General features: G+C 36.2%; 1 long non-coding RNA gene across 1 annotated transcript; it reads right to left on the bottom strand.

Annotated features, from left to right (window-relative positions):
* Positions 1–8,283: 8,283 nt before the first annotated feature.
* LOC131511440 (uncharacterized) lies at positions 8,284–10,335 on the bottom strand. The gene is made up of 3 exons (XR_009261526.1): positions 10,171–10,335; positions 9,038–9,196; positions 8,284–8,395 (listed from the first exon to the last, which is right to left on the bottom strand). It is a non-coding gene; the product is annotated as an uncharacterized LOC131511440 (long non-coding RNA).
* Positions 10,336–25,174: the final 14,839 nt, after the last annotated feature.

Below are 25,174 nucleotides of genomic sequence, written 5' to 3'. Positions count from 1 at the left end.
TTGTAATCTTTTTGGTTTTTTTATTTGCTTCTTGTAGGCTTTCAGCAGCAATGTCAATTCTGTGATATTGTTCTCTCGGACACTTAGGCTGAGTATTTTTAGTTCAGTATATTGGAGGATCTTGCTAACCTCAACTGCCTTTAAGACTGAGGCATCAAAATACTCTGAAAGGTCACATTAAAAAATTAAACATGACCTCTCAGCTTGACAGACCCAAATTGATTTTTTTTGGTTCTTCCCTCCATTCATTGAAGGGTTTTGTGCAAATACTCTTCCCATTTTAGAGATTAATGATATGAAGCTCACATCTTTCTCATTTTACAGATTAATATAATTAATAACTTAAAAATGAATAAGGCAGTCATAGGTTAAGAGAAGGATTTACCTTTAAATTTGCTCCATTGCTTTCTAAAGTTGTTAGTAGTAAATTGTGATACCTAGTTGTATTCGTGTGTTTTGGATCACATGGACAATAAAAACAAGATTCCTTATTTTATATTTTAAGCATACCTCTATTTAAATATTATAAAACATATGAAAATTTGGACAATTAGTTTCTTTAAATGAGTCAGAAATAACTCATAAATTTTCAAAAACTCTATAGATGTGCATTTTGAATATGTTCAACAAAATTCCCTTGTGTTTACCTGGAGTTTTAGGGACAATTCTGTAGTTCAACTTGCATGTGCAATTTGAAATGGTCTATATCAAGGGTAAAGTATAACCCATATAGGCTGTAGCCTATGACCATTTAGTAAATGTTTTAGTAAAATAGAACCATTCACATTCATTTGTGTATTGCTTGTGTTTATGTATTGATTTTGTGCTATAACATCAGAGTTGATTGTGACAGAGTGTATGTCACGCAAGCCTAGAATATTCACTATCTGGACTTAAAAAAATGCCTATCCCATATCCTATGTGATACAAGCAAAGAATCTAGTCCTCATTTAATATAATAAAAATATATATAAGGGTTTACATACTTACATATATGTGAGGTCATGCAACTAACATTTATTGAACTCATATTAGGTGCCAGGCAGAGGTTTAAAATGACTGCAAATGTAGAGATTAAAATTCAAGATTAAGAAAATGTCCTATCGAAAGTTTCTCATCTCCAGAATTTTTACTGGTATGTTTTCAGCAACCTAGAAAGTTGCCAACAATCCAACATAAGAAGTAGAGAATCATTAACTCACTAGTGATGGATTCAATTCCATTTCATTCCATTTCAGTTACACATAGGAAGCTGGCCATTGCATTTGCACATAAGCCAACCTAAGGTATTTAAAGTGAGACACGTATTACTCTTCTCAGAATTCATTTATCAAACAAGTTATAACAATCAAAGAGGATTAAAGGAAGAAAAGAAGTCTTTTACTGTATGCAATGTTATGCAATGTACTGAATCAAGGAAAAGGAGAGCAATGTTATAATTCTGTGGTCCTAAAATTACGTAGATCTTAAAGTTTTTAAGAGAATTCTGTGCTTCACAAGGAGCACACTGACAACACTTTTGAACTGCTAAAGAAAATTTAGAGGGTAGTAGAGTTCAAAAAGCTAAGGATTAACTATTATGCTTGCATGATTAAGACCCAAGTTTTTCAATGTATTTGTCTTGATTTGGTAGAAACACAAATATTAGGTAATTATCTGTACTTTCATTTTGTTTTTGTTGTTACTTTAATAATCCTTTTTAACCAGAAAACTGGACCACTGATAAGGACCATTTTAAATAAACAACTTGAGAGAACAGCTTAAGACCATAATTCATTAGAGGGTTGTTACTGTAACAAATGTGTTCATTTTCCCAACTTGCACACTCAACCATTTTGAATGTTCTATAGATTAATTCATAGCCAAGGGAAAGGTTTTCTAGACTTTAAAACTATTTATTAAGCACTATGGCAAATGTAAAATGTTATAAATAAATTTATCTTAAGTTCAACTCAATGGGCATAACATACTAAATTTAAAAAATGGAAAAAATGTTATATGGACCACAAAAGCTGTGACATAAATTATATTACACATGCATTTATTTTAAAAATCTCCTGTAAAATTTCTCCAAGCTTTTACTTGCTTTAGCCATATTTGTTATATATAGATAAAATAATGAACTTAGATTACCAAAATAAGGGCAAGAATTTATTTTATGTTTTATCAAGGTTTGTCTTCTGATTGGATTTTCTTTTAGGTTTAGTCTTGTACTAGGAAGTATAGGCTTACACAATCAATTAGAATTGAGGTGTGAGTAAATTAGGAAGGGTTCATTTCTTCTTACATAATGACAACCATGGATATAGAGTGGGAAAATGACAATATGGCAATAAAAAGTTTTCCATACATTTTTTAAAATAACAAAGACCTGTTATTTTAGATGGCATTTGCTCTGGTTATTACCTGTTGAGACAATCTTATCCTATCTTCCTTCCCCTTCCCTTCTTTCTTTTCTGTAAATCTTTTATCATCCTCTATTACTCTATAAAATTCATTCGTTATGCTTACTGTTCATTGTCTGACTCTCCTGCTACAGTATAAACCTTGCTAGGGCTGGCATTTTGTCTGTTTTGTTCCTGCCGCATCTTACCTGCCTGGTACATACTTGCTATACAGAATTTCAGCCCCTATTTGGTTTTTTTTGTTTGTTTGTTTGTTTGTTTTTTTAATTTTTTTTTCAACGTTTTTTATTTATTTTTGGGACAGAGAGAGACAGAGCATGAACGGGGGAGGGTCAGAGAGAGGGAGACACAGAATCGGAAACAGGCTCCAGGCTCCGAGCCATCAGCCCAGAGCCTGACGCGGGGCTCGAACTCACGGACCGCGAGATCGTGACCTGGCTGAAGTCGGACACTTAACCGACTGCGCCACCCAGGCGCCCCTTTCAGCCCCTATTTGTGGAAGAAAGGCAAGAAGGAAGAAAAGAATATCTACCATTTGAAAGAACTGTTAAGGTAAACCAATAAGAATTTTAAGATATAGCAAGGCAGTGAGGCACATCAACAAAACTAGTAAAGTCCTTAGGTAACTCTGCTTTTTTTCTCTTTCACCGGGATTACCCTAAATGATGAGACCTAGCTGAGAGCAGGTGGAAGCTGAAATCCAGTCCAAGCCCCACTTACCAAATCCTGAACCCAGATGTGACTTGTCTCCCCCAGAGGGAGGACCTTTTCCTAACTAACACAAAGGCCCAGTGTGGATCAGAAATAGTCTACATTTACTCATCCTTTGCCATAATCTTCATTCTTGGCCTGATGCTCTGTCACTGCAACAAAGGTTTTCCATATTCATTCTGATGACTTACCTAAATTTAGCATTTTTTTCTATTAAAGCAATTTTCTGTGTTTTTTTTTTTTACATTTGAAGTTTTATTTCTGTTTTCAAGAGAAAAACATTCTGCTGTTAATTCTCATTGTAGAAATCTGCCAGATCGAATACTCAATGGATAAGGACTTTCTTTGCATATAGAACACAATGTCTTTTTTATTTCCTTATGAAATAGAGGTCAAACTTGTACATTGCATAATTGGTCCCAATTTTTCACGCCTCCTGCAACTCACCATTTTACTATGGCCTTCTCATGGTCAGGAGAATTCCCCTGTCCTTTGACTTGGTGATATGCTTTGGCTAATGACACATTGATATTGGAATGATACTGTGTTTTAAAAGGTCTAACTAAGGCAGGGGTGCCTGGGTGGCTGTCAGTTGAGCATCCAACTTTGGCTCAGGTCGTGATCTCACTGTTTGTGGGTTCCAGCCCTGTGTCGGACTTTGTGCTGAATGTTTGCTCAGAGCCTGGAGCCTGCTTCAGATTTTGTGTCTCCTTCTCTCTCTGCCCCTCCCCTGCTCATGCTCTGTCTCACTCTGTCTCTCAAAAATAAATAAATGTTAAAAAATAAAATAAAAGGTCCAAGGCATTTCCACATACTGTTTTGTACCTCTGTCATTGCTACCAATAAAGCATGGCTCAGCCAGTCTGCTGCTATAAAGAGAATGGAAGATATGTGGAAGACAGATTGTCCGGCTGCCCTGTAGGGCTGCTGTCTGTGGTGCATGTGGGGGTGAGAAGAACCACCAGCTGAGCCTCCCATGATTAACGAAAGCAACCAAACTGCAGGTTCATAAAAATTATCAATTTTCTTTCAATCCCCTAAATTTTGTGTCATTTTGTTATGCAGTATTTTTGGGCAATGGCTAACTGACACAAAAGCTAACTCTGTTTTTTGTTGTTGTTGTTGTTGTTGTTTTGTTTTGTTTTGTTTTGTTTTTTGTGTGTGTGAATACCTCAAATGGACAGTTATATACTATTCATGAGACATTTACTATGTGTGGACATTTACTATGTCCAACACCAAGGAAAGAAATTTTAATGTGCTTTACAATACTCTACTTAATTTTATCTAGATGTCTCTGTGCCATTTTTTTCTTAACATGATTTGTATGTATGCATTTATGTTCTAACTTATGGCATGTTAGCAAAATATTCCATAACTCCTTGTCCACATTTTACATGACGGTAAAGATGTGAAAATTGGAATAAGGGACATCCATCATATATCTTCTTTTTGTTCTTGAAAATTAGTGCTCACCTTTTCACTTGGACTTTTTTTTACAACCACTGTAGCAATTATATCTGTTTTGTACTTCAGCCCGTATGTGAATTAATTGTCATCTCAATGTATTCCTATAAAAATAGGGATTCCTAGGGAAGATGCTTTCACAGGATCAACTTAATTATTCAGAGGCCAATTATCCTGTTCTAGACTCTTCACATTGTTTTTATTTTCTCTCTTTTCCCTACATTTGAATATTTCTCAGTCCATTAACAGTCTCAGTCCATTTTGCTTCTCATTAACATCTCTGGTAGAAAGTATGATGAAAGTAAAGTATAATTGAGACTTTGGGAAATGATAACACTTGAATTAACTAAACTCTGGGTGCTCTACCTTATTCTCTACCTTATAAAGACAAATAGCTGAGTTTATTGCATTTATAGATAAACCTATACTGAGAAAGGCTTTATTATGGTGGTCGTTCAGATTCATACATATGTAAGGAGGGCATCAAAAATGTCCTCTTTTCATAAGATTATAAACTGAAATTATAGCACCATTAGCCTCTTCCAATAAATCCTTTTGATATTCTCTGGCCTTCAGGTTCAAGGTTGTTAAGTCCATGGTGACAGTTATTAAGTATTGTATTCCAGTTCTGTGCTGTGGGGGGCTCTGCAAACTACATTTCTTCTTTGCCAGCTATTTTCCTGTTCAGTCTGTCAATGGAGGTTACTGAAGAGGTTGAAATATAGTTGGAAGGAGAAGGTATTTGCTTCTTCCAGGTGTCTACTGCTCCTGTCAATCTCATCTCAGCCATAGCTTCTCACCTCAGTAGTAGCTGTTGGTTTAGCTTCTGGGTTTCTTCCATGTTCTTAGAACCAACTTCATGGCATTTCTTTGAGAAACTAGTAGCAGTCTGGTAGGACCCTCTTCCAGGTTGGCAGGGCATCTCCTTTGAGCTCTTGAGATACCAGCTGTCATCAGGGATTCTCACCTCTAAGAGAGCTGAGTCAGAGCTTCTCAAGTCCTCTTCTCTAGTGTACCACCAGTCTCAAGCTCATCTCTTGTTGTTTGCATTCTACAGATAGAACCTTCCTTTAGTTACTATCCATGTTAGTCGAGCATTCCCTTTTTGATTGTTCCGTTGTTCAATAACTCTTTTAAGTAATTCCTTTATTTGATTCTCTCTGTTGAACTAACTAGCATATTTCCCATTTGCTGGCTGTGTCATTTGCTGATGATATGGTGCTAAGTTTAATTTTTTTTTAAATGTTTATTCATTTTTGAGAGAGACAGAGACAGAGTGTGAGTGGGGAGGGGCAGAGAGAAAGGGAGACAGAATCCAGAGCAGCCTCCAGGCTCTGAGCAAGCTGTCATCTCAGAGCCTGACACGGGGCTTGAACTTACAAACTGTGAGATCATGACCTGAGCCGAAGTTTGACGCTTAACCAAATGAGCCACCCAGGTGCCCCATATATGGTGCTAAGTTTAGATGTCAAACACCATGAAGACTGTCTTTTGGCTTGCTTCTTTCCCTGATCTCCTTAGCCCATAGCTCACTGTAAAAGTGTTTGCTGTATATATAATCACAGGAGGTTTCCCTGGCCCCATGCTCTGATCACTAGGTAGCTATTTTACATTGTTTGTACCTAATACATTTTGGTGTTGGCTAACTCATGTTAAGTAGTTCATTTACACTATTTCCCTCATCAGACACTGAGGTCTCGTTGTCATGCTCTCTGCATCTTTTAATTAGTCTCTCTCCCATAAGCTGCCATTATTTGGCTCATTTCTATCCTCAGGGAATGTATCCTCCTCATCCTCATCAGCCACTTGATGAGACTGAACAGTATAGTGTCAGCCTGACTCTCACTTGAGTTTTCATTATTTGCCTCCGAGTTGTCAACATTTCCTCCCAAAGGTTGATGTGAGGTTTTCACATTAGGGCTATTAGTTTTAAGTAAGGGGTGGTTGTGGCCAATTCTAGTCTAGCTCCCTTGTGCCTCCTTTCCTCGAAGCATTCCACTGGTCATTATGACATGATATTGTGTCAGAAATTAGTGCTGAGAAAATGACCCAGAAGCAATGTCTGAGCCTTTATTCAGCGTTCACTGTGCTGCTTTCCAGAATTTCAGATTTCCTTTCCGCAGTCAAACCAGCCCTGAGGCCAATTGCCTCTTCTGTTTCATCATTTCTTCACACTTACATTGTTAGTTCTACACATTGTCACTGCAGCAGAGTTCTCTACACACCATACTGGAATTTTGGTATTGGCTACAATGTTCAAAGATCAAGTTTTTTCTTCTCCCCGTTCGCCCTCCCCACAGCTAATTAGATGAATGATGATTTCTGTATCTCAAGAAATTTTCTCCAAAAGCATAAGCTTTGGGGCGCTTGGGTAACTCAGTTGGTTAAGCATCCGACTTTGGCTCAGGTCATGATTTCACGGCTCATGAGTTCAAGCCTTGCTTTGGGCTCTGTGCTGACAGCTCAGAGCCTGGGGCTTGCTTCAGATTCTGTCTCCCTCTCTCTCTCTCTGTCCCTCCCCCGTTCATGCTCTGTCTCTTTCTCTCTCTAAAAAATAAATAAACATTTAAAAAAAGCATAAGCTTCAAATTTTATCTATGTCAAATATCAATGGACTTTTGCCATTTATTTTTAATGTATAAAATGCACATAAGAAAGTATATCTGAAATATATAAATAAGTTATACAATTCAATAGAAGAAACAAGCAACAACAAGAAAAACTAAATCCAATTAAAAATGGGTAGAGGAACTGAATAGGCATTTTTCTGAAAGACATTCAAATTACCAACAGTTATATGTAAAGATACTCATCAACACTCAGCATCAGGGAAATGCAAATGAAAAACCACAATGAAATACCATCTCACATCTGATAGTATGGCTGTTATCAAAAAGGCTAGAAATAACAAGTGATGATGAGGAAGTGGAGAAATGGGAAATCTGTGCACCACTGATGGGAATGTAAATTGGTGCAGCCATTATGAAAAACAGTATGGAGTTTCCTCAAAAAATTAAAAAAAAAAGACATTATATGATGCAGCTATTTCACTTCTGGATATTTATCCGAAGGAAATTAAATCACTAACTCTCATGTTCATTGTAGCATCATTTACAATAGCCAAGATATGGAAACAACATAAGCGTCCATTGCTAGATGAATGGATAAGAAAAATGTGATACATATATAAAATGGAATATTATTCAGCCATAAAAGAAGGAAATCTTGCCATTTGCAACATGGATGGACTTTGAGAGCATTATGCTAAGTGAAGTAAGTGAGACAATGACAAATACTGTATGATCTCACTTATATGTGGAATCTAAAAAACAAAAAAACAAAATTGCAGATACAGATTATAGATTGGTGGTTACCTAAGGCAGGGGGTAGAGGGTGGGTAAAATGGGTGAAGGGGGTCAAAAGGTATAAACTTCCAATTATAAAATAAATAGTCATGGGATGTAATGTGCAGCATGGTGACTACCCTTAATAATACTGTATTGTATATTTGAAAGTTGCCAAGATTGATGTTAAAAGTTCTCACCAAAGAAAAAGAAAACTGTAAGTATGTGGTGATGGGTATTAACTAGACTTATTTTAGTGATCATTTCACAGCATATACATATTTAAATCATTATTTCGTACACCCAAAACTAATATAATATGTCAATTATATCTCAATAAAACAAAGAAAATTTAGATTTTATTTTTAACTCTAGTCTGGGCTTTTTCGTTCACTTGACTTCTCATTTAGATCCTTTGTTACTTCACAGTCTATAGATACCGTATATTAAATAGTATCTTTCAAACACCTGCAATCCAAAGAGAATTTAAAAGATTTATCAAGACATATTGAATAACCCTTGTCCCAAATCCCTAGATTAGGTAAATGAAGTATTTTAATTCAGATTTAATGGCTGGAAATAAATTGGTAGCAAGTAAAATTACAGGGTTAAATTTTTTCGAGCACAGTACAGTGTCATAACCATAACTATAATCTCTTGTTTTAGAAAATAATCCAGAGGGTAGAGACAAAGTCTGTAAAATTCTTTTTAGGTTGTGCCTGGTACATAGTTACAACATTCTGAATGCTAAAATGAGAAGATTGTCTTTATGGCAATTTCTGTTTTTCCATGTCAATTGAGGAAAAGAATTCTGGAGATTATTTTAATGGAAGAGAAAATTAAACATTCTTTTAATAGCTTTGGTACACCTATGAACAAGCTTTGCCTATTTCTACTGAGCAAAGCAGTTGTGATAAAATGGGAATCATTTGCCTTCAACCAGTAGTGGTGGAAGAGCTTTGAGCTAAGAATCAGCAAACCTATTGTTTAGTCCCTGCTATGCCACAAATTCACTATATGAATCATTACTATGAAAATTTTGGGGGGCAGATTGCTTACAAAGTCCCATCTATTTTTGTCCATCATTTCTCCAAAGTATGCCATACTTACCAGATGATTCCCCTCTTTAATTGAGGGTGGGGAGAGTGTGGTCTTTCCGGACTGTCCTCTTTCCTGCTTGGTGCACTGTATTGTAGAGCAGCTCTGCTCTTTCCATTGTGGGCACTGACAGGTGTCATCGGCCTTCTCCTGTCATGATTGGCTGGAAGCCTGGAACCATAAAATGGCCCGTATCTCTGTTTCTACAAAGCTGCTGGGCCATTTCCGTTTTGCAGCTGCTTAACTTGAATGCCAAATTCTACTAGTGAGTGCTGACTGACCACCTGGCCAAGGCCATGCAGCCAGCTGCCACTTACAGCTTGAGGCTAACATGCAAGCATTCTGATGCCTATACTCAGCCTCATCGAACTCACTTCAGCTCCCAGTTCTTTTACTCAGCAACAGTTAATTCAGGCTTGATTCTCCCTCCTTACTTCTTCCCTCATTTGCTTTCTTCTTCCTTTCCTTTTTGTATAAAACAAATATTCATAAATTGCCTATTAAATGTTCTTCACTGTGTGAAGATAGAGCCCATTATTTATATCTCTGCAAATTTGTGAGAGTCGAGGTTTTACATGCAAGAAAAAATGAAATTAAATCTCTGAAACATTACAAAAAAAGAATTACTAAGTTCCATTCTTTCTCTATTCTCAAAGCTAACAAAATTTCATTTCCCCATCCTTCTTGGAAGTCACCTGCTCCCAAATGCTGCTCAGTGCATTTAAATGCTATTCAACAATCCCAACTGACAGTTGTTAGCTGACTCTGTTTCTGACATAGCTCATATCTCTCCCAGGATGTTTTTGTTTTGGTATACAGGCAGCACCGACAGTTAACCTAATACATTTCTGTCATTCTCCTGGGTGCCTTTTTGCAGCTAAAAACTATTCCATGTTGTTTCCTAATGAGAGTTTTGGTCAAACACGGAGTGGTAGTAGCAGGTCAATCCTTAGGTTTAAGCCTCCAGCATTTCCCCTTTGCTTTTAAAAGCTCATTGGACAAAAGCCAAGGTAGCAGAATCCAGAGGAACCCAGGGGGAGAGGTTTATGAATGCATGGTGAGCTCATATTATCAATTCCTATTTTGGTGTTTCAAATTCTCCCCTGGTGTTTGTGAGTATCTTGATAATTAGAAGAAAATATTACCTCCTAAAAACTGCATCTTCATTTCAAAGTAAAGATTTAAAAAAGATTCCATTTTATGTAAGTTGGATAAATTTTGCTCTTTCTCTTTCTTTCTTTCTTTCTTTCTTTCTTTCTTTCTTTCTTTCTTTCTTTCTTTCTCTTATTTATTCGTTTCTTCTGTATGTAATAATGCTGATAGGGAGAAATATAAATAATTAGTTCTGGAAAAATGTGCCATCTGACCTATTTTTTTTTCCTATGGCAGTGCACCTTTCCTATTTGTATCAAATACTCTGCCCTGGGATGATCTTAGCTTTGAGATCCCAGATCCTATATCGACTTGTGTAAGTCTACAAAGTGTATATTAGAACTGAAACCAAGATCCTTATAAAATGTGAAACAAACACATTTTTTTAACACATAAAAGTGCACTCTCAAATACTTATCGCTATAAATCTCTGATGAGGATAAACAAATTTGCAAATATATGCATTTGGTACTTGTAGCAAAACATTCACATGGTTTAATGAAGTAATACTTTCAGATGATTTTTTCATACTTTAAATTTTCACAGTAACATTGAACTGGAATGTGTGGGTCTCCTGGAGAAAAACAAAGGGTTCATACAGTATATGCCAACATTGTTCCTTTCCAAAGTGATGCTGGAGAAGGATGCAAACGGATATATTTAGGCCTTATGGTCTCATCCCTCTTACTAGCAGAGCATTACCAGAGCCTAACATACTGCTTTGTGACATAATGGGTAAGGGTCTGACATGCCCACACAAACAGGGGCATTAAGAGGCCACTTTGGGTTTTTGGTTTCTTGCCAAATAGTGAATAATCTTATAATCAAATGTGCAGCAATAACAGGCCTAGTCGGGAGGATTAAGAACTAAGTATCTATTGGGCTGCCTGATCTCTTTGTTCTTTAGGTTTAGAGTAGGATAAATGAAAAGGGGGAGGCCAAGAGGGAGTGGTTTAATATAGAATAAATTGTCTAAAAGGATCAGTGAGAGCAGCATTATCGATGAGTTGAAGAGTGAGCTTGCTGACTTTTTATTTTAAAACTAAGTCAGGGAAGAGGTATGGGGATAAGGTAGGAAATCAGATAAGAAAAACAAAGGATGCAGGCATATTGGCCTTAAGTAGTCTTTTTCTGTTTTTGAGATTTCTTATGTTCTTTTGCTCTGAGCCAAGATCAATTGAGATTAATCAGTTGTATAGAAAGCATTGTGATCGCATTGCAGGCTTTTAAAGTTTAAATTTGTTTATTGAGCACAATTTGGTTAGCATCAGGTGCTGAAGTTATAGACACCAACACTAGCATAGAAATTACTTTATTTAGCTCCCAGTTGTAAGTTTCTATAGCAACTGGGTCCTATACCAGAAAGCTGAGATTCTAGAGCTCAAATGACTCAGTCAAAGATGGCAATATTATATTTGGGGGACACTTGCTCCCTTTTTTCCATTTTATTCCCCTCTTTTTTTGTGGGAAGTTTCTTCAATGTGACTCCATCTGCTTAGTCATACTTTTAATTACACCTTTGCCCTGAACTTTCTCCCCTTGACAGCAGTATAAATTGTCTATTTCAGTTGTGTTTCGATTTCCATTGACTAGTTAGCATGTTGAGGCAGAGGAGTGGATGTGATCTGTTTTAAATACAGTTAAAATTTTCAAAAAGTGAGGAAAGTGTCCATGGTGCCAAAGTTAGTTAGCCACCCAAGGCAGAAATTAGGATGTTAATTCAAAAAGGAAACCTAACCTAATTTCTGCATTATGCTTTCATTCTGTTCATAAATGTAATGTCATGATCCTTTTAAGCATGTGGAATGTCCCTTATAAAGTTTTCTTTGTTTAATTTTTAAGTAAACATATACCTGAAACAAAATTGATTTTATTTTTGTGTTTTACAAATGAATGTTTTTATTGTAACAAATAGGGATTTTCTGTACAGCCTTGTTATGGTTGAAGTAATATTTTATGATGGTAGTTAGGCCAATACCATAGAAAGGCTTAGGAAAAATAATTACACCTGGGTTCCAGTTGAGAGGATAATCATACATTAAAAAAATAAATAAACATAGTGTAATTCTTTCTGTCCATGTTTTTGAGAGATTTTGATGCAAATACAGACAGACACACACACACACACACACACACACACACACACACACAAACACACACACTGAGGGAGGGAGAGAGAAATAAACCTTAGATAAAACAAACCCACACAGGAAATACATGTTTTAAATAATGTCATATTTTTGTTGAAAACTCTTTGTTTTATAAGAACTGCCTTTCAATATTTGAAATAATCCCTACCTGGTTTAAAGTCTAGTTAGCAAAAGAATGCTTACCATATATTAGTTTGGAGAGTAACAAGAATATACTGTAAAAGCAAATATTCTATGTGTGCCCTGATAAAACAAAACAAAACAAAAGATTTCCATTTAACGTTCACACTTATTGCTTACTTGGGGCCTATTAACATTTGGAAAATACAAATTCTAAAAGGCAGCTGCTAGTGATAGGCCAATTATAATTTCACAATTCAAAGAGAAAATCTTATTTGACTCTAAAATTCTGTACTTGTCTTCCCCTTTCATGAATGATCACACAGCCAAAACATAGCGTGTGTGAGAGGAAGGCTAAAACGGGTTTGCTTCCTGATCGTCTGCAGAAGAACGTCACCTCAGATGACCTTGGCTCTCTTTGCACTAAAAACAGAAGCTTCTTCTTTTAATTTTACAACAAATTTAATTATGATAAAATCAATTGTATGAGTAAAATAGATTGTGATTATCTCTGTTTGTTCCCTGTTTTTATGAGGAAATTTGAAATGTCACTAGACTTGTAGAGTGTTTATGCCATTTCTATTATATCACAATACATCCAAAAGTCATGTGAGACCCATTGTTGATCTCCCAGACAAGTAGTTTCCAGAGCTCTGTTAAAACTCTGAGAAAAAAAATTTGGTGAATAAAGAGCAGTTATTAGCCTATATTTACACTTGTGAATATAAGAGTTTGGAACTTTTACAAAATGGATTCTATGATGGATCACTGACTTTATTTTCCTTTTCAAATCCATCCATGATAAATTCTTTTCTTTAGGTAACCAATAATAATATTGTTTCATTTAAAACATATTGGTTGCCTAATGCAGTAACTTGATTAAAAATGTTAATCAAGTTAAATGTTAAGTCAAAATAATATTACATAGAATATAGACCTTGGAAACAGCAAGTCAGATTTCTCAGTATTTTACTGCAGAAATGAAAATAGCAAGTATTGGCGTAGATAAATAATTCATACAATTTGGTTCTGTTAGCTAAATCAAAGTAGGCTTATTTTAACATATATATTTTTGTCAGAGATCAGTTTTTATAATCACCAATCATAACTGATTCCCATTAAATCTTTGTTGGTAGCATCAACAAAAATAAATCCAAATCAAAAGATTAGACTGTCAAAAGATTTTTTGTGTGTGTTATGTACAAAAAGAGTTAAAATAGCAGACCTGAGGCTACTGTCTTCAGAGGACTTGTTTGCAAGCTTGACCGTTGGCTGGGTTCTGAGAACTTGGCTTCTGAAACATTCCCTAACTGATATGGTAATTTTTCTGGGCCTAGGCTGTTTGTGCAAACAGTGTAATTTAGTGTGAAATCTGCTTTCCTTCTGTGAGTCTGATATTTCCATATTTGTTAGGCAGAGAATGACTATGTGATAAGTAGACACTGAAACCTCTAAACTCTGAGTTTAAAATGGGCATGACTTAGACATGTTCTTGATGCCTTTTTTTTCCCTAAAAGGAGAATATGCTGTGTGTGACCTCTCACCCAAGGTAGTGGGGAGAAGATATAGGGACTTCCATTGATTTCTTCTGTCTTTACATTATGTCTTTTTCTCTTTCTGATCTGTGATCTTTATGATGTCTTCGTAATAAATATTAGCCATTAGTACAACTGTCAGGCATGAGAAAGCGTCTGCGTTGAGTGAATGGAGGTTTTGGTCCTGGCATTCCCCATGAAATTTATATGGGGATCCACGCTGGGGATAAAGACAGCCAGAAGGAAAGTGGCAAGCACAAAGTTTATTGAAGGGAAAGTACACTCTCAAGGTGGGGGAGCAGGCAGGTTCCCGGAGCCCCTAGGTTGTTTTGGAATTGGATATGATTGGGTTATCTCTGGTCTGGGAGAAGCTGGGAGGAACTGTGGGGTGGTCTCTAATAGAGGCTGCTTCCAATCATTTGGAGGACTCCTCCCACAGGTTGTAAGGGGAAGTTTTTGATGGCAGCCTTTCTCAATGGGGGGCGCGATGCAAATGAATTATAGTAAGTTTAGGGGTTACCCTGGGGGCAGAGGTGGAAGAAGAGAGTGCATGTTCTGCACCTGTGGCTTTTGGTCTGTCAGGCCCAAGGTTTTGGAAGCCATAAGGTTAGAACGTTGAACCCCCAGGCTTATAATATGTAGCTTATTAATTATTGTTTTTCCCTCCCACTTGTGTCTCTATCATTACCCTTCGAGGTTTGGGACTCTGCCTCTGTGCCTTTCTTCCACTGCTCATATCTAGCTTTAACCTAACACAACTATATGCCTGAGTCCTCTGAGTCGTTCTGGCAAATCATTAAATATGTGTGTGATCTTTGGGGACCCCAGGAACAGATTAATACTCTGGCTGAGTTCATCATTGTTGGAGATGAAAACAAAACCCAAACTGAGCCATGACATGAATTGGATATTCGGAAATAAATATCTGAAGAGTAAATCTACATTTCTGCAGATGTGCTGTGACAAATGTGCTTTCTACCACCTTCTCATTAAAATACTCATAAAGACTCACAATAATACAAAAGCTGGTGTCAGCTTTGTAAACAAAATTTTTAAAAAAAGAGAGAGATTCCCTGGCAAGGTTTGGTATAATTTACATCAAGCGCACTATTGTCATTTTTGCTGTAAGTATATGTATCAAATAATGGTGGAATTTGAGCTTCTGTTTTGGTGACTTTCTATCCAAAGCAGGAAGTCATACAGGAGACTCTAGAATAACGGTGAGTGAATAGTAAATGTGATATGCAGAAAGGGTCAAGGAGACTTGACCTCTCTAAAGGTCGGTGCTATATGGAAGTAAAATTAAAACCACCCTTAAAGGTTTATAAACGTGAGCTTACCCTCATGCTAGTGTGAGGGCCAAATTCACAAAATTGGTGTGATCTAAAATGACTTAGCAAATAATTTAATTTAAAGTGATTCTGGGTTGTTAGTGGCCATGGTGTTTGGCAAAGGCAAGTACAAGTCCTTCTCCAGAGTTCCATTTTCAAGCCAGGCCATGTTCCATTTTCAAGCCAGTTCCATTTTCAAGCCAGGCCATGAAGAAGTCCCATTGCTTGATTTCCAAAAAATTGAGATTATAAAAAACCATAAAACACATACAAAACAAAACAAACAAAAAACATGAGTAAGGGTCAGCAGAAAAAACAGACCATAAAAATAGTAAAAAACAGTTGGATATGCCTGACCTGCAATAATTATCCACAAAAAGTTCTCTGGACAATAGTGGTTTAATGGGAAAGTTCTTTCAAATGATTAAGGGGATAGATAATTCTCAAACTATGTTATCTTATCTAGACATTGGAGGGGAAAAAGAGCTTTCTAATTAATTTTGTATGTACGTATTTTGTATAATTCCCATATGAAAGTTTGACAAAGCACAGAAATAGAAATTGTAGACCATCCAACTTTTAATTGTGGATATAAATATCTTTAACCAAATACCAGAAAAATGAATTAAAAGTTAGATTTTTAAGGAAACAAAATAAAAACTTACTGGAACTACATCAAGATAAAAAGCTTTTGCACAGGGAAGGAAACAATTAACAAAACTAAAAGGCAACTGACAGAATGGGAGAAGATATTTGCAAATGACTTACCTGATAAAGAATTAATATCCAAAATCTATAAAAAACTTATAAAACTCAACATCCCCCAAACTAAATAATCCAATTAAAAATGGATAAAAACATGAATAGACATTTTCCCACAGAAGATATACAGATGACCAACAGACACATGAAAAGATACTCATCACTTATCATCAGGGAAATGCAAATCAAAACTACAATGAGAGTTCACCTCACACCTGTCAGAATGGCTAAAATCAACAACACAAGAAACAACAGGTGTTGGTGAGGATGTGGAGAAAGTGGAGCCCTCTTACACTGCTGTTGGGAATGCAAAGTGGTGCAGCCACTCCAGAAAATAGTATGGAGGTTCCTCAGAAAGTTAAAAATAGAACTACTCTACAGTCCAGCAATTGTACTACTAGGTATTTACCCAAAGGATACAACAATCCTAATTCAAAGGGATATATGTGCCTTAAAGTTTATAGCAGCATTATCTACAATGGCCAAATTATGGAAACAGCTCAAGTGTCCATTAATCGATGAATGGATAAAGAAGAGGTGATACACACACACACACACACACACACACACACACACACACACACCTACATATACACACAATAGGATATTAACTATAAAAAAAGAATGGAATCTTATACTTGCAATGACATAGATGGAGCTAGAGAATACAATGCTAAGTGAAATAAGTCAGTCAGAGAAAGACAAATACCATATGTTGTCATTCACATGTGGAACTTAAGAAACAAAACAAACGTGCAAAGGAGAAAAAAAGAGATAGAGACAAATCAACAAACAGACTCATAACTATAGAGAACAAAGGATGGTTACCAGAAAGGAGATGGGTGGGTATATGGGTTAAAAAGGTGATGGGGATTAAGGAGTCGCTTGTGATGAACATCAGGTGATTTATAGCAGTGTTGAATCACTATATTGTATACCTGAAACTAATATTCCACTGGATGTTAAATAACTGGAATTTAAATAAAAACTTTAAAAAAGTTAGATTTTTAATTTTTTTAAGTGTATTTATTTATTTTTGATGGAGAGAGAGAGAGAGCACACACAAGCATGGGTGAGGGAGGGCCAGAGAGAGAGAGGGAGAGAGAGAATCCCAAGCCGGCTCTGTACTGTTAACACACTGTTAGTGCAGAGCCTGATGTGGGGCTTGAATTTATGAACTGTGAGAATATAATCTCAGCTGAAATCAAGACTTGGACACTTAACTGACCGAATCACCTAGGAGCCCCTAAAAAGGTAAAATTTTTAAATCATATAAAATACTAAAATAAAGATTATTCAAGTAATAGAATGCTGATTTATTTTAGGAAATCTATGAATGTAAGTCTTCATTACATATGTACTTCCAATAAAAAATAATCCACATGGTTATCTAGTGAGCCTTGAAAAACAATTTGATAAATGAAGTCCTACCACAAGTCAGCCAAAATCTCTTAGTAACCAAAGAGAGAAATATATTTCCTTATCATGATAAGAAATGGTATTTCTCCTAAATGAACAACAACAAAAAATAAATTCCTGCTGGACCATATTATTCAACAATATTGTGAAGTGTGTAACAATATTATCCCCAAACTGGGAATAAAAGTAGCTAAGGCACAATTAGCTTGACAATTTCACATGGTTGTTGCGAGGGGGAGTCAGGATTTGAATGAAGCAATGACATTTCAGAATCAATGCTAATAACTACCCCCTTCAGGAGATCAGATTCAGAATGTTAAATTTGAGTTGATTATTATATATGAAGCTAGTGCTATGCGATTGGATGTAGGAGTCCAGAGTTCAGGAAGAAAGTGTGAACTAGAGAAAAAGCTTGGGAATTATTAGCACACAGATGTAATTTACAGCCATGAAAAACAATGAGGTCACCAAAAAGACGAAGACGAAGAAGAAGAAGACGAAGACGAAGACGAAGACGAAGAAGAAGAAGAAGAAGAAGAAGAAGAAGAAGAAGAAATCTAGGAAATTCATTATTCAGAGGTGAGCAAGCCTAGAATGAACCAATAAATGAGACTGAGAAGAAACCACCTGAAAGGAGATGATTCATAGAAACCAAATGAATAAAGTATTCTAAGGAAAAAGAAGTAATCTGTGTCCAGTTCTGCTAATAGGTCATATAAATGTGACCTGAATTAATTAACGGATTTAGCAACCTGAAATTGAGGATTCATTGAGAAGGTAATACCTGGTCTCAGAAAAAGGGATCACAGAACATACTGAGATTATAGAAGATTTTGTTGTTGATAGATGTAGAGTTCCAGAAGGGGCAATGGGAAGGTTATATATGGAGGAGTGGTAGGAACTTGGAAGAGAATAGAGGATGTATGGAGCCACATGGAAAATAGAAGGAAGGAAATACAGGGTGGGGGTGATGGTGACCTGGGAATCTCCTTTTGTGGAAATAGAAAAAGGAAAAAAAGGACATAGTGGGACTCCTATTGGCTGTCTCAAGGCAAGCAAGGAGGTCATGAGGGAGGAAGAGGCATTAGAGGAGGGTGACCAAGAACCCTGTTCTACTTTTATAGAAGGTAGTATGGAAGTCAGGCTAGAGGTGGTCTTATTCTGAAGGCCTATAACTCTTTGAACTGGCAGGTGAAGGCTGGTAGATCTAAGGAGTGTTTAAATGTTAACGGTTCACTCAACACCGGTTGGAGGTTAATAATGATCTTGAAGCATGAGAGGCTTGCTGTTGACTCCTGTAATCTTAGGATATGATACTAAGGGACAAAAAAGCAGAATGTAAAACAAAATTTTAAACTTGACTCCTCTTCTATTTCTAAAATTGAGGACATACACATACAAATCCATGTTCACTGAAAAATAGAATAGGAATGTAGACATCAAAATATTAAAAATTATATTTCTGATGTGAGATTATAGATGATGTTTACACTCTTATTCACTGTCTCTTATATTTCCTAAAGTAAGCACCCATAACCAGAAGAAAGCCTTTTATATCAGAAAAAAAAGTTATTTAAAATGAACACATTTCCGGTTATAAGGTCCTGCATTTAGTAAATGCTTGCTGAACTGGTGATTATTTTGAATATTTGTAATGGGTGTTGTTGCTTAATTCTGAGAAGCCAGAATTCTCACTAGCAATGATAACTTTTAAATAATTAAAAAAATAAAATGTTACTAATAACAAAGAATGGGTGTTCTCACAGCTGATTTTCAGTTAAAGTGTTAGAATATGTAATTTAACCACAAGAGAGTAATTTTATATTTACTTGAGTGGTTTAAATAATTACCTGGAGACAAGGCAGGTATTCCTCTGCCAGAATACTATTAGAAAACAGTGAGGATGATTTAAGGAAAGCCCACAAGTCTGTGTTGGGGAATTTAAATCAGCATTTCAATAATTGAGAAGGATTTAATGTAAAACAGAGAGCCTTTCTGAAATAAGCAATCAAAATAATTCATTAAAGCAGTAATTATTGGTAGGCTTGGGTTTTGCTCTACTTGATATGTAAACAAGATTGGTAAATATTGTTGAAATGACATCTCACCTCAGGTAGTTTAACTTTCTTTATTGCTGAGGGGAAAAAGTGGTTCATTATCACCCTGAATCTTCTTTCCGCTCTCCCCACCCCCATCCCCCGCCCCGGTATCCAAATGGGAGAATTCAACCAAATAAAGAATTCCCAAGACCATAAATGTGAATCAAGTTATTATTTTTAGTCTACCATATAAACTACCAACTACCAACTAAACTTGCTGAACAGGATCAATTTTTGAAAGTATCAAAGATGAGTCAAATGGAATTTACAGTTGCTATAGGTTCACATGACTTAGTGCATTTAAGAACACAATTTTTATGGAATACAGGGAATGAACAAACGGATGTCATATTTGCTTCTCCATCTTTCACTCCTTTTACCTGCTCCTCCTTCTGTGCCACATGTTCCCAATTAGTGTTTTCCTTAACAAAAGTAAAATCTGTATTTTATGAAAGAAAGGAATTTCCTATTACGTATGCTTTTGACCACACTTTCCTCCCTTCTTGGGAAGATTTTGAATCTCCCTTTGCCTGCGTCATTTTTTAAAATTCACTTTTTTCTTTTGTGAGGTTGTACTTATCTGAGATAGTAATCACTTTAACTTTTATACGTACTCTATGTTGTGTGTTGTGTGTGTGTGTGTGTGTGTGCATGTAATTTGCTTTCTACCCTATGAGATATTCAAGGACAGGAAGTATCATTGACATGTTTTGTGTCTAGATAAAGTTGGAGACTAGAAGCAGGTTTGGAAGAGTTAGAAGACTGTGGGACATATCGCTTTGATAATCTACTACTACTACTAGTTATGAAATGAATGACACCTAAGTTTTGGAGATCTGACAGTAGAAGTTTGGGTCCCTTAGAATCTAAGCAAAGCCTTTGCAAGAAAAGTGACACCCATTGAAATGTTATAGATGTATGCTGTGGCACTTTTTCCCATTTTCTTTTATTTATTATTTCCCCCTCGGCAGCCTGACTGAATTACAGTTTGATATTCTGAACACTATGATATTGCCTCATATACTCATTAATATGTATCATGTTTGAGGTTTTAGGTATTATCTGTTTGGATGAGGTTTCTCTTTGAGATCTGAGACCTAAGGTCCCAAGATCAAGGTAAAATAACCAAACTGATTCTAAATCACATTATTTCAAGTAATATCAGACTTACAAAGTGATAGGATGGATTAGACCACATTTCACTTTGACTTAGGGTTTGAGCAGGAAGCTCTGAGCAAGTATCCATAATATGGATTTCTAATCTAAAGAAAGGAAACACAAGGATGTGAGTTCAGGGCTTGAATCAAGATAGAGAAGTCGTTTCTAGTGGGAAAATCAGATGGAAAGAGGTTGAAAGTAAGAATATAGATATTCAGTTATTTGGGTAAAGCAATTAGCTTGGTTTTAAGGGCAAGAATCAGGAATGGGGACATAAACTCAGGAATCTAAAGAAAAAGGGAGCACATTTTAGGAGTTCAATGGCAGGAGCACAACTACTGGGAAATGATTCAGCTAAAAAATAAATATTAAAGTGTGCATGACCCTTGGCTTGGGGGAGTGACTAGGACCACAGGTTAGGAATAAATAGAGCATAGGGAGGATATTAGCAAGAGCTGGGAAATGCAGTATGAAGTGAGTGACATATATGAGTTTATTTACTAATTACTAGAAATGAAAGAGATACGCATAATGTTTAATAAAGCTTTGGGTCAACAAGATGATCACAACATAGTTACTTTTAATTCCAGATTTATGGTCAGAGGACTCCTGGGGCATTGCTTCCTCTAGATATGACTCACATTGAAGATCTGTCAATAATCACCATTTTCATTTCAATATCATGACTTGGGCTAAGATTATCCAAGTAGGCAGATATCTTCAGCTACAGGATAGTACTGTAAAATCTTCCTAGTTCTCTAAGAAGCTTATGCTAATAGAAATAAATTCATAAGCAATCATCTGGAATCTTCCTTTCAATCCATCTTTTAGGACTTGTACAATAAAGTAGATTAGGAGTAATAACAAAAACTATCCCTTTTCTTCATGTAAAAATTGTGAGATCTCTGGTTAAAACTCTCCATCCTGTTAAAATTAAAATTTCATGTTATGATAATTACTTTCCCTACATGAGAGGAAAGATAAGCAGTCACTGTATTATACTGATGATGTCATAATTTATCCATATAACAAACAGTGAGTTGTCTCCTCAGGTGCAGATAAAAGCATTGATAGGACCTGCTCCTTTCCTCAGGTTGCTCACAGACTAGTGAGAGAATCATGTAAGAGGAAATAATTACAGTCTATAGAGGGTAAGTACAAACAAAAAAAGGCATGCGAGTTCTATCACAGCCTAGATGGAAGGTACACATTCATGTGGGGGATGAGGAGTACTTCTGAGATGAATCTTAAATAATGAGGGGCCTATAATTAAATGAAATCAGGGAACGACCCCAGCATGAGCAAGACAGTGAGGTAAGCCACCATGGTGTGAGCAGAGAAGTGGAAGCAGCTTGGTGTGGCTAGACTATCAAATACAAAGCATTTGTTGTGGAAAATGAGGCTGTGAGACTGAGCAGAATTTCGGAGCCAGATCATGCAGATACATATATCCCCTGTCAAGAATCTAGGTTTTATCCTGAACTGGATAAAAATAAAAATATATTTAAGAAATAGGGAGTGTCTTAAGAGAAGCCTCTGGGTAATGGATTTAACATTTGACAGGAAGCATCCTGGAGGAAGGACCATCCATCAATTAGGATTCATGATGAAGTTATCCGGTCTGTAGAGCATTAGGGTCTAAATCGTGGATGAAAACCCTGGCTGCACATTAGAATCACCTGGGAGCCTTGAAAACTATTGATACCTGGGTTCCATCCCAAGCAATGCTGCTGTAATTGAACTGGGGGTGATGCCTAGGGATCAGAATCTTTAAAATTTTCCCCAAGTGATGCTAATATGTACCCCAGACAACAGTTTTGGGGATTAGGAAGAGGAGATGAGTTCAAGTTAAATAGAAAAGGTAAAATGTAGTGATTATTTGTATATGTGGGATAAGAATGATATCAGTATTAAGAATGGTTCTCTTTCTTGGCTTCTGAGTTGATGGTAGCACTGTAAACTCTGCTAGATAAAGCAGGTGAAAGAAAAAGTTTGAAGGAAATATGAGAAGATAAGTTTTGAATGTGTACAGTTTGGAGTATCAAGGAAATCTAGAACACAAAGCTTAAACTTGAAGAAGACTAGTGTGGAGCTATTTATGTGGTGTCTTCAAATTCATTAGACTCTGCCTCATACAACCAATTTGTGAGGTATGTAGGACAAATAAGTTTACATGATAGTAAGCTTTATTTTTTAGAGCAGTTTTAGGTTCACTGCAAAGTTGAGAAGAAAACTACACAGGGTTCTTATATAGTCCTGTCCTCACGCACACGCAACTCCTCCACTACTGACATCCCTCACCAGAGTGGGACACGTGCTTCTCACTCTAGGCAGTCCTATGTTTCTCATCCATTCCTGTTAGCAGAACATACATACTCTGATTGTATTAATTTTACATATACTTTAAAAAATGTTCTGCAACTAAATGACAGTTGGAAACCACTAATTTAAAGAATTCTAAAGTTCCTCAATTGGACTTTCCACCTGATAACCTTTTCAATTCATTGCGTATAATCTCATCCAAAGTCCATCGTTTATATCGGGGTTCACTCTAGTCTTCTTACATTCCATGATTTTTGACAAATGTATAGTGACATATATCCACCATCGTAGTATCATACAGAATAGTTTCACTGCCCTAAAAAAAAATTTGCTGTGTTCTGCTTGGTCAGCCTTCCCACACCCCAACCTCTGGCAATCATTTATCTTTTTACTATCTCCCTACTTTTCCTTTTCCAGAATGTCACATAGTTGGAGTCACATAGAATATAGCCTTTTCAGATTGTCTTCTTTCACTTAGCAACATGCATTTAAGTTTCTTTTATGTTTTTAATGGCTTCATAGCTCCTTTATTTTTTTAATGCTATATAATATTCTGTTGTCTGGATATAGTTTATTTATCCATTTGCCTACTGAAGGACATCTTGGTTGCTTCCAAGATTTGGCAATTATGAATAAAGCTGCTATAAACATCTGTGTGCAGGCTTTTGTGTAAAATAACTTTTCAACTCAGTTGGGTAAATACCAAGGAGGGTGATTGCTGGAACACAGTAAGAATATATTTAATTTTGTAAGAAACTGCCAAACTACCTTCCAAAATGGCTGTACCATTTCACATTCCCACTAGCAAAGAATGAGAGTTCCTATTGCTCTGCATCTTTGTCAGCATTAAATCTTGTCAGTATTCTGGATTTTGGCCATTGTAATGAATTTGTAATGGTATCTTATTATTTTAAGTTTCATTTCCCTGATGCCATATGATGTGCAACATTTTTTCATATGTTTATTTGCCATCTGTATAACTTCTTTAATGAGATGTCTGTGAAATTCTTTGGTCCATTTGTTTAATGTTTATCTATTTTTGAAAGAGCACAAGTGAGGGAGCGGCAGAGAGAGAAGAGGACAGAGGATCCAAAGCAGGCTCTGTGCTGACAGCTGTGAGACCGATGTGGGGCTTGAACTCATGAACCTGAGCTGAAGTCAGATGCTCAACCAACTCAGCCATCCATGTGTCCCTCTTAGGCCCATCTTTAGTCAGATTTAAAAAAAAATTTCTTATTATTAGATTTTAAGAGTTCTTTGCATATTTTACATAACAATCCTTCATCAGATGTGTCTTCTGCAATTTATTTTTCAGTCTGTGGCTTGTCTTTTTCTTCTATAATAATACTTTTTAAAAGAAATAAAACACACTCTAAATAGCACCTTCTGGTCCTGCTCCTCTTCGTGTTTTTTCCTCTCCTAGCATATGTATCTTTACCTGCACAGTTCCTCTGGAGGATAATGCAGTCAAACTCCACACATTATCAATGGTAATCAGTAAATAAACATGATAATCATAACGGAATACTGTGGGAATATTTATGAGTATGATTAATAGGAATTTAGGTAAGTCAGTAACTATAACAAAATATGTCATTGCTGTCTTGTTTGCTAATGTTAATTATCCAGCAGAGAATAAGAAAGAGCACAACACAGCTCTAATGCTGAAGAGATTGTTGTAATGTTGTGACCTCACATATCATTTGGTTGTAAAAAACTGAAGGGATCAAACAGAGATGTTTTATGGGATATCCTGAAAAGCTGAAAAAGTATTCCAGGAAAAAGAAACAATAAACAGACATGCTGGTAAGTCACCATTATCTTCCTCAACCTATGTGGACACTCTTCTAGTTCCAAATGAAGAAAAATAAGTTTTAGCCTAGACTGGACTGCTCATGATGTTGGAAAGCACACAAAAACATGGCACTTATTGGAGAGTTATAAATCATCTCATCTGAGGAAACTAAATTATCACGAATCAAAATGCAGTTTAGGAACAAAGTGCTCCAGAGAGTAGGATGCAACTGATATTTCTTTGGTATTGATGTGTTTGGAATTTGTGGTGAAAAATAATGGAAGCCATAGTAAGAAATACTATCTA

The sequence above is a fragment of the Neofelis nebulosa genome, chromosome 5 (assembly GCF_028018385.1).
Source record: "Neofelis nebulosa isolate mNeoNeb1 chromosome 5, mNeoNeb1.pri, whole genome shotgun sequence".
Taxonomy (NCBI): Eukaryota; Metazoa; Chordata; class Mammalia; order Carnivora; family Felidae; genus Neofelis; species Neofelis nebulosa.
Note: the sequence above shows the minus strand (reverse complement) of the source record. Positions and strands in the feature narration are given on the sequence as shown.